Source organism: Rhamphochromis sp. 'chilingali' (genome assembly GCF_963969265.1).
Source record: "Rhamphochromis sp. 'chilingali' genome assembly, chromosome: 13".
NCBI lineage: Eukaryota > Metazoa > Chordata > Actinopteri > Cichliformes > Cichlidae > Rhamphochromis > Rhamphochromis sp. 'chilingali'.
In genome coordinates this window covers 26193176-26200945 of record NC_137940.1, presented here as the reverse complement: position 1 = coordinate 26200945, position 7770 = coordinate 26193176, and the positions used below count along the sequence as shown (strand labels likewise).

The window sequence follows — 7770 nt, the reverse complement described above, 5'->3', positions numbered from 1 at the left end:
TGGCCCAGGATGTGAGTGGGCGTTAAGGCGTCTGGGAAGGGATCTCAAAACTGGATTGGTGTCGTAAACCCCCGCCTCTGTTCAAAGATGGTCGCTCACAGTGGACATAGATGGCTTCTTTCACTCCTCTTTCAAACCATCTGTCCTCTATGTCCAAAATGTGAACATTGGCATCCTCGAAAGAGTGTCCTTTGTCCTTAAGATGCAGATGGACTGCTGAGTCTTGTCCTGTGGAGGTGGCTCTTCTGTGTTGTGCCATGCGCTTGTGAAGTGGCTGTTTGGTCTCTCCAAGTCAGCAAAGTCAGCAAAGAGGCACAGAAAAGAAGACCAGACACCAGCGAGGGAGGATAAGAAGGACAGACGCAACAACATTGTCATCCCCTATGTAGCCGGTGTATCAGAGAAACTCAGGAGAGTTTTCTCCAAGCATGACATCCCGGTGCATTTCAGACCCAGCAACACGCTCAGACAAAAACTGGTTCACCCGAAAGACAAAACGCCAAAACACAAACTTAACAATGTGGTGTATGCTGTACAGTGCAGCGAGGAATGCTCAGACCTCTACATTGGAGAGACCAAACAGCCACTTCACAAGCGCATGGCACAACACAGAAGAGCCACCTCCACAGGACAAGACTCAGCAGTCCATCTGCATCTTAAGGATAAAGGACACTCTTTCGAGGATGCCAATGTTCACATTTTGGACAGAGAGGACAGATGGTTTGAAAGAGGAGTGAAAGAAGCCATCTATGTCCACTGTGAGCGACCATCTTTGAACAGAGGCGGGGGTTTACGACACCAACTCTCTGCCATCTATAATCCAGTTTTGAGATCCCTTCCCAGACGCCTTAACGCCCACTCACATCCTGGGCCATCTGATCTCAGGAATTCGCATGATAAGGTGGGGCCAGGTTTCACAATGAACACACCCGAAACTCTGGCTGATTGGGACCCACACCCAGTTTCACACCTTGGCTCAGGCGATTAGAGGATCATCAGGGGGTCCTTTTGTCCCTCTGTGGGGGGTCACTCCCACTAGGTTTATATCTGGGACTCTCCACCATTTGACCTTAGAACTGAAGAAGCTTCTTGGATGAGAGGTGAAACGTCTTCAAGCAACTTAAAGAAGTCCAGACGCTTTTCTTTGCAAGCTCCTTTGACTACGATGACCTGGATGACTGAGAACCTTCACAGACATATGTGTCAAACTATCTTTAATATTATTTAAGTGAACATGAGGCTGAAATAACTTTAAGATTTTAAAACAAAAATTCATCTAGTTTAAAGTGAGTAAAGCAACAGTAAACTCAAGGCACTTTACATTGTAAGATAAACACCCCACAATGATACAGAGAAGAACCCAACAATAAGTTGACCCTAATAAAAGCACTTGGTGATAGTGTGAATGAGAAACTCCCATTTAACAGGAAGAAACCTACGACAGAACCAGGCTCACAGGGGACAGCCATCTGCCGCGACCTGCTAGACTAAATTAGACTGAAACTAAGAGTTTGATGAGCCTCCTTTCTGAAACAACAATGACTTCACACACCAGTCAAGCCCGACATAAAAACACAGTTTTGTACTCACAATAAAACTGTTCACAGCAGATAAAGCGCATGACTACAGTCCCCTTTGTGTGAGGTTCTGATTTTCTCAAACGCTATTTACTTGGACGCTTAATGGACTGAGCCATTGTTAATTCCACCTGTGCAGACTTTCAATCAGTCAGAAAAAATATTACTACAGTACTGAAACTGGATTCAAAGTCACACAAAAATCTCACAAGGTTGCTTTTTTAACCAGCAAGAATCTGAATTAACATTTTTTTATTAATTTTTTTTACATATCCTGCCACATATTGTGTGATGATATTCTCTCATAAAGGATTGGTCCAGGGTAGCCTAAAGTAAATAAGGTAGTAGACAAAATTAAGCAGTGAAGCCTTTGCTTGGCATTTAAAGTTTGACCATTGATTATCAAGACACTTTTGAACATTCCTAAGAAAAGAATTACTTCTGCGATCACTCTCACTGTCAAATTATTTTACTATTAATATCTGCTTATTCCTCTATGACAACACATCTTTGAAAATGAATATAGTGGAAAATTAATACCTTTTCCTGTTTGTATTTTTCTTCAGGTCAGCAGTTTTGTCAAACAGAAAGAAGGAACAACCAGTCATGTGCTAAGACCTCTGCCAACAGAACAAAAAGTTATTAGTTTTGATGACAGTGCAAAATTGTGCAATTTTGTTCCACATCCAGCTTGAGGATTAACAAACCATGTATTAGTCACAGACTACTCTGCAATACAATACAATCGATATCTTTTGACTATCTTCCACATGGAATGAGGAACATAGAAATAGCCATTTTCACAGCCTGGAAGCATAATTAAAAATTCAACATCCATTAAGTCTTATCTACTCCTTTTTACATACTACGTTTTGATGCTGTTTAGTTTACAATAAGGAGTGTGGATAAGAGTATCCATGACATCCATTTATAATAGCAATCCCTAAATGGATCCCAGTTGTTCTACTGTATGCTAACCTTATGGCACAGTAGTCAGCATGCCCAATGCTAACAATTAAGTTTTTTATTTTCCTCTTCAAAAACAGGATTTACTGGTCAGTGTTTTTCTGTCGCTGTTTGATTTGTGCTACATGTAGCTGCCGTTGGTTAGCAACATGGCTAATGCTAACAGCATACACACGATTAGCTTAGAGTGAGGATTATAGAACCGTTCATTTACAAAAAGCAAAAATACGCAATGAAAACACCTCACTACACATCAGGGTTGGGACCAGATCATATCAGCTGGACAGAGGGGCATTCGGTGAATAATTAAAATCATAAACACACATAGTACACACATAGAGAAATGTAGCCACAGTTAGAAATGCGCACAAATGTCTATCTTGGATTGCAGAGACAAACAGGAGACAGCAGAAACATTCTCACTGGATGTAGAAAGTGGATCAGTGAACTCACCATTGAGCAGTTTACCGTGAGCACCGCATTTCCATTTGTTTTGCATTTTTCCAGTAGGACCATGCTTTAAAACTAGCTGCACAAGCTGATGAATGACCTCATTTTAGCTTCAAAGACACATGAAGTACTTCCCACTAAAGCACTAAACTACAGTGAACCAAATAATTAAAGTAAGCTCACACTACATTACACTTTTTGGAGATATGGGTGTTTATGTTTTTCATTACAAAATTGTATAAATTAGTGTAACTTATAGTTCAAGTGTATAAGCAGAATTCAGCTGAGTGGGCATAATTACTATATTGAGTGGGCCTGAACCCCCAAAGCCCTAACACTAGTACACAGTTTGTAACAGAACTAAAAGTAATGATTCAGCAGAAAATGTTCCCCATCAGCGCTGCTGCACATGTTCAAGCTTGAGTTCACTTTATTTTATTTTCTGTTTAATCTCCAGTAACACAACATATTCTATGAATTAACATGTTTTTAGCAGCTGTCCTGTTTGGACTACAGCTTTTAATGTGCTAGGAAAAATCAGGACAAAACTTGGATTTAAACAATATATTAATACAAAGAAAATGATTTTTTTTTTTTTATCGCAGCTAACTTAAAGGGTTTGAGCACTCTGTGACACGGTTGACTGTCAAAATCTATAGGTGGATGAAAAATATTAAAAATTACAGTGTAGTGTCGGCAAAACAGCTCCTTAAACTACATTTGGTCAGCCAAGTTATTTCTCAGAGATGCTAATCTGAAAATGCTGCAAAATGTGCATCTCTTCTAAATAAAAAAACAAACAGCTGCAGCTTAATAAAGCTTCACCACATCTAACCCTACCTAACTCTACCTATCATACTCTACCTAATCAAAGCTTATATTAACCCTTACCAAATATATATCTAATCCAGCCAGGATAGCAAGCACAATGAAATGCAATCAATTTTTATACATATTTGATGCTTACTTTACTATTTCCAGGGCTGAATGTAAAAGAGTGATTTGATGATTAAGGGTGAGACAACCAACAGTTTAGAGTCATGGCTTTTAAAAGTATATTCAAGTATGGATGGCTGGTTTGCCGGGTAACATTCCCAGACCCTCAGGACCATGTAAGGCTGGAATGGCCTCAAATACCTGGCCTGGTTACACAATGCTCCGTGTTCTTGTATAAGATCACAAGACTTTCATGTTACAGCAGATGAAAACAGTGTGAGAGTAATGCAAATTTAAGGAGGTTGTGGTATGCTTTGAACTAGATTGGAGAATTTCTATTGACACTTAGGAATCAGAGAGACACTCTAGCATTGTCCTTTAATAGGCTTTCTTCAAGTGGTGCCTTTCTATTCTGGGGGAAGGCACCACCAATTGGTGGATGTGAAACCTGGATAAAAAGGAACATAATGAAAGAAAGAAAAATGGTGGAAACTTGCTGAAGAATAAGAAATGTTAAATCAAACCTAGGCTTTATTATAGATCTGACACAAAATTAATTACTCCTTATTTGTGCTTATTGCCCACCCCAATCATTCACTTTAAAGTTGCCTTAAAATGAAACAATCCCTGACCAGTATGAACAGGAAGAATGATTATGAGCAAACCTGCTTCAGTTTTCCTATTAGTACCAGGCTATTATTCTTTTTTTAGTATTTGCTTTGTGGTTGGGTTTAGTTTAAGGCAGAAATGAAGCAATAAAATGTACGACTGGAGAGACAAATAGGTCTACAAAATGTCTTAACATCTAAGCAATAACACTGTCATTGCCTCCCTCTATTTACTCAACCTGTATGTTCTATCAGTTGTGTGCATGTGCATAGGCACTGATCTCTTTTCCACGAGTTGGCATGGCCGAGGGAGAACTTCTAACCTCTAGTTATCAACAGTTTATCAACCCTTTATTCATTGTCAGATTGTTTTTCTCCTCCATGTGGTGGTACTGCTGACAGAGAGCATGGATAGCAGTAAAACTTTCTTGTTTACCAGTACATGCATGTTTGTTGTCTTCCTCCTTGCAGATACTGGAAGCCAAACTCTATGGAAATGTAGTAGAAATACTTGCTTGAGTCAATGTTTTGGAAATACTTTCATAAAGCTTATTCTTATTCTGTTTTTGCATATTACTGAACTCACTCACAGTTGTGTCCTGACTCCTGACATTGAGTTTCTTGGGTAAAACTGTAATGCAGTAACTCTGTCTAGGAGAGACACTCTAATAATAAAGTTAGTCTCTTCCATCATGGTCTAAAGGATTACTAAGTTTAGTCACATCAGAGTAGGCAATGTTGTTATATCTCACAAGGTTAAAGTTTTGTCATAATGTGAGATTGGCTGGATCCACAAAGCAGACTTCGTGAGTAAGTAGGGAAGGGACTGTGGTGGTGGAATGAGTATAGGAACACAGGAGGTTTACAAGGTGAGAGAGAGTGACACTGTGAATATTGCAGGTTCTAAACTGAAGCAGATCAAATCTAACTTGAGGCTGCGAAGTGGCAGAATATGGAGGAAGTACTAGATCAGCAGGTGGGTTTCCTTGGAGAGCAGGTGGAGAGCGGGCAGGCAGGTTGAGTCTGGGTCACAGACATCCAGAGGTCCAGGTAGCAGTGAGAAAGAGACGCAAAACAGCTTGAGTTGTTACCAGATTGCGGGAAAGTTGATTCTCAAGCCAGCATGCTCCAAATGGGGCTCTCAAATGAGCAGCTAAGAAGGGCAGAAGAATAAAAGGATGAGATCAAACAAGACTGATAGTGCCCTAGAGTCACCAGTTTAATGGGAACAGTCTGTTAGGGAACTATGGCCTGTCCTTCTTACACTTGAAGCCTGATGAATCAACTACCAACAGGTGAGGAGGTGTTGACCCACACCGCGAAAACATCTTAACCTGGTTCGGGAACAGCACCCTGCAGGGCAGACGAGCTCTACAGAGGGTTGTGCGATCAGCTGAGCGCACCATCCTCTCCGAGCTCCCTGACCTGCACTCAATCTACAGCAGGCGGTGCTGGACCAAGGCCAGGAAGATCGTGAAGGACCTCAGCCATCCCAACAACAGACTGTTCTCTCTGTTGAGGTCAGGAAAGTGATTCCGCTCCCTGAAGACCAACACAGAGAGACTGAGGAGGAGCTTCTTCCCGCAGGCGATACGGTCTCTCAATCACACCACCACACAGTACTGACCCACACATATAGTTCTTACACACACACTGGACATTCTGGACATTGTTTTCACTCATCACTTTAAGCATATTTGCACTGCACAAGACACTTACAATTGTGGATTGCACAACACTGGACATTATATTCTTCATTTCCAGTTAATACTTGTACAGCTGCTGTTATTGTGTGTATATATATTTATATTTCTTCATACATTCTTATATATTTCTATACTGTGTATTGTGTATTTTGTTGTACAGTTATTTTATTTTCAACTTTAATTTATATATTTTATCTTATTCTTTCCCAGTTAAATTTACCCTTCTTTCTAATTTGTGTTGTACAGTTATTTCATTTTTAACTTTAATTTTTATATTTTATTTTATTCCTTCCTAGTTAAATTTACCCTTTTTAATTTTCATATTTATTTCCTATCTTATTCATAGCCTTTTCTTTTTTTTCTTCAGGTCACGAGCAGTTGTCTAAGCATTTCACTGCATATCGTACCGTGTATGACTGTGTATGTGACAAATAAAATTTGAATTTGATTTGAATTTGAAACTCCGCCTTAAGGTGGAAACCTGAGACAAAACTAGCATGACAACTCCATGTTGTAAAATTGAAAGAAAAAGAGAAACACAAACAAAACCTCAAGAAAAAAAGCCCTCAACAAAACTGCCCAGTTCTGCAGAATCAACAAGTTTGGCCAAGGTTAAGGGGCTCTCTACTTATTTTAAAAGCTGTGTCTAATATCCAGTGATGTTCCTTTATTAGACGTGCACTTTAAAATGTCAAAGTCAGGAGTCTGCTGTCTGATTTAGGTGAGGAGTTTTGAGGTGTTGGTAATGTAGTAAAGGGGGTTGCAAATATTACTGCATGTTTGCATGCACCCCCCCCCCCCACTTCCAAAAAAACCCCTGTCAATAAAAATTCCCCCTGAGTAAATCCATGTGCCTTCTTCCTTGATTTGGTTAAACATAAGTTTTTTTTTTCCTGCCCTTAGGGAGGAAAATCGGAAACAAAAAAAAACAAAAACAGATGCACATCTGCTACGTTACAAATTGTTAATTATTTACTTCATCTTGGAGTTGCACAGTGTATTTGTAGATCTACAGAAACTATGAAGATGCTAAGTTTTTTTTATTGGCAGTGAGTAGGATGGACAAGATTAAAAATGAGAAAGCGACGGCGGAGGTTGAGCAGTTTGTAGACAAAGTTAGAGAGGTAAAAATGAGATGGTTTGGACACATGCAGAGGAGGTATAATGGATATGGACCTGCAAGGCAGGAGGAAAAGAGAAAGACCACAGAGGAGCTTCATAGATGTAATACAGAAGGACGTGCAGAGGCGGTGGATAGTAGGGATGGGGTGCAGATGGTCTGCTGTGGTAAAATCTAAAAAGAGGAGATTTACTAATGTCAATTTCAGGCATGTTTTTAATATCATACAATAAAATGTACAACTCGCAAAAAAAGTTGAAAAAACCAAACACATCTATTTATATAGTTGCGTGTGGACTAATTATTACATTTTTACCCGTCTAAACTTCCGAGCTTTCTAGACTCTGCTCGCTCACGTGACTGTGTCAAGGCCGGAAGACGTAATTACGGTGTCGACGTCAGCAAAA

The 7770-nt window shown here is 39.8% G+C and overlaps 1 long non-coding RNA gene across 1 annotated transcript; it reads right to left on the bottom strand.

Annotated features, from left to right (window-relative positions):
• Positions 1-305: 305 nt before the first annotated feature.
• LOC308409041 lies at positions 306-3110 on the bottom strand. Its single transcript, XR_013973896.1, has 3 exons — positions 2997-3110; positions 2118-2197; positions 306-1904 (listed from the first exon to the last, which is right to left on the bottom strand). It is a non-coding gene; the product is annotated as an uncharacterized lncRNA (long non-coding RNA).
• Positions 3111-7770: the final 4660 nt, after the last annotated feature.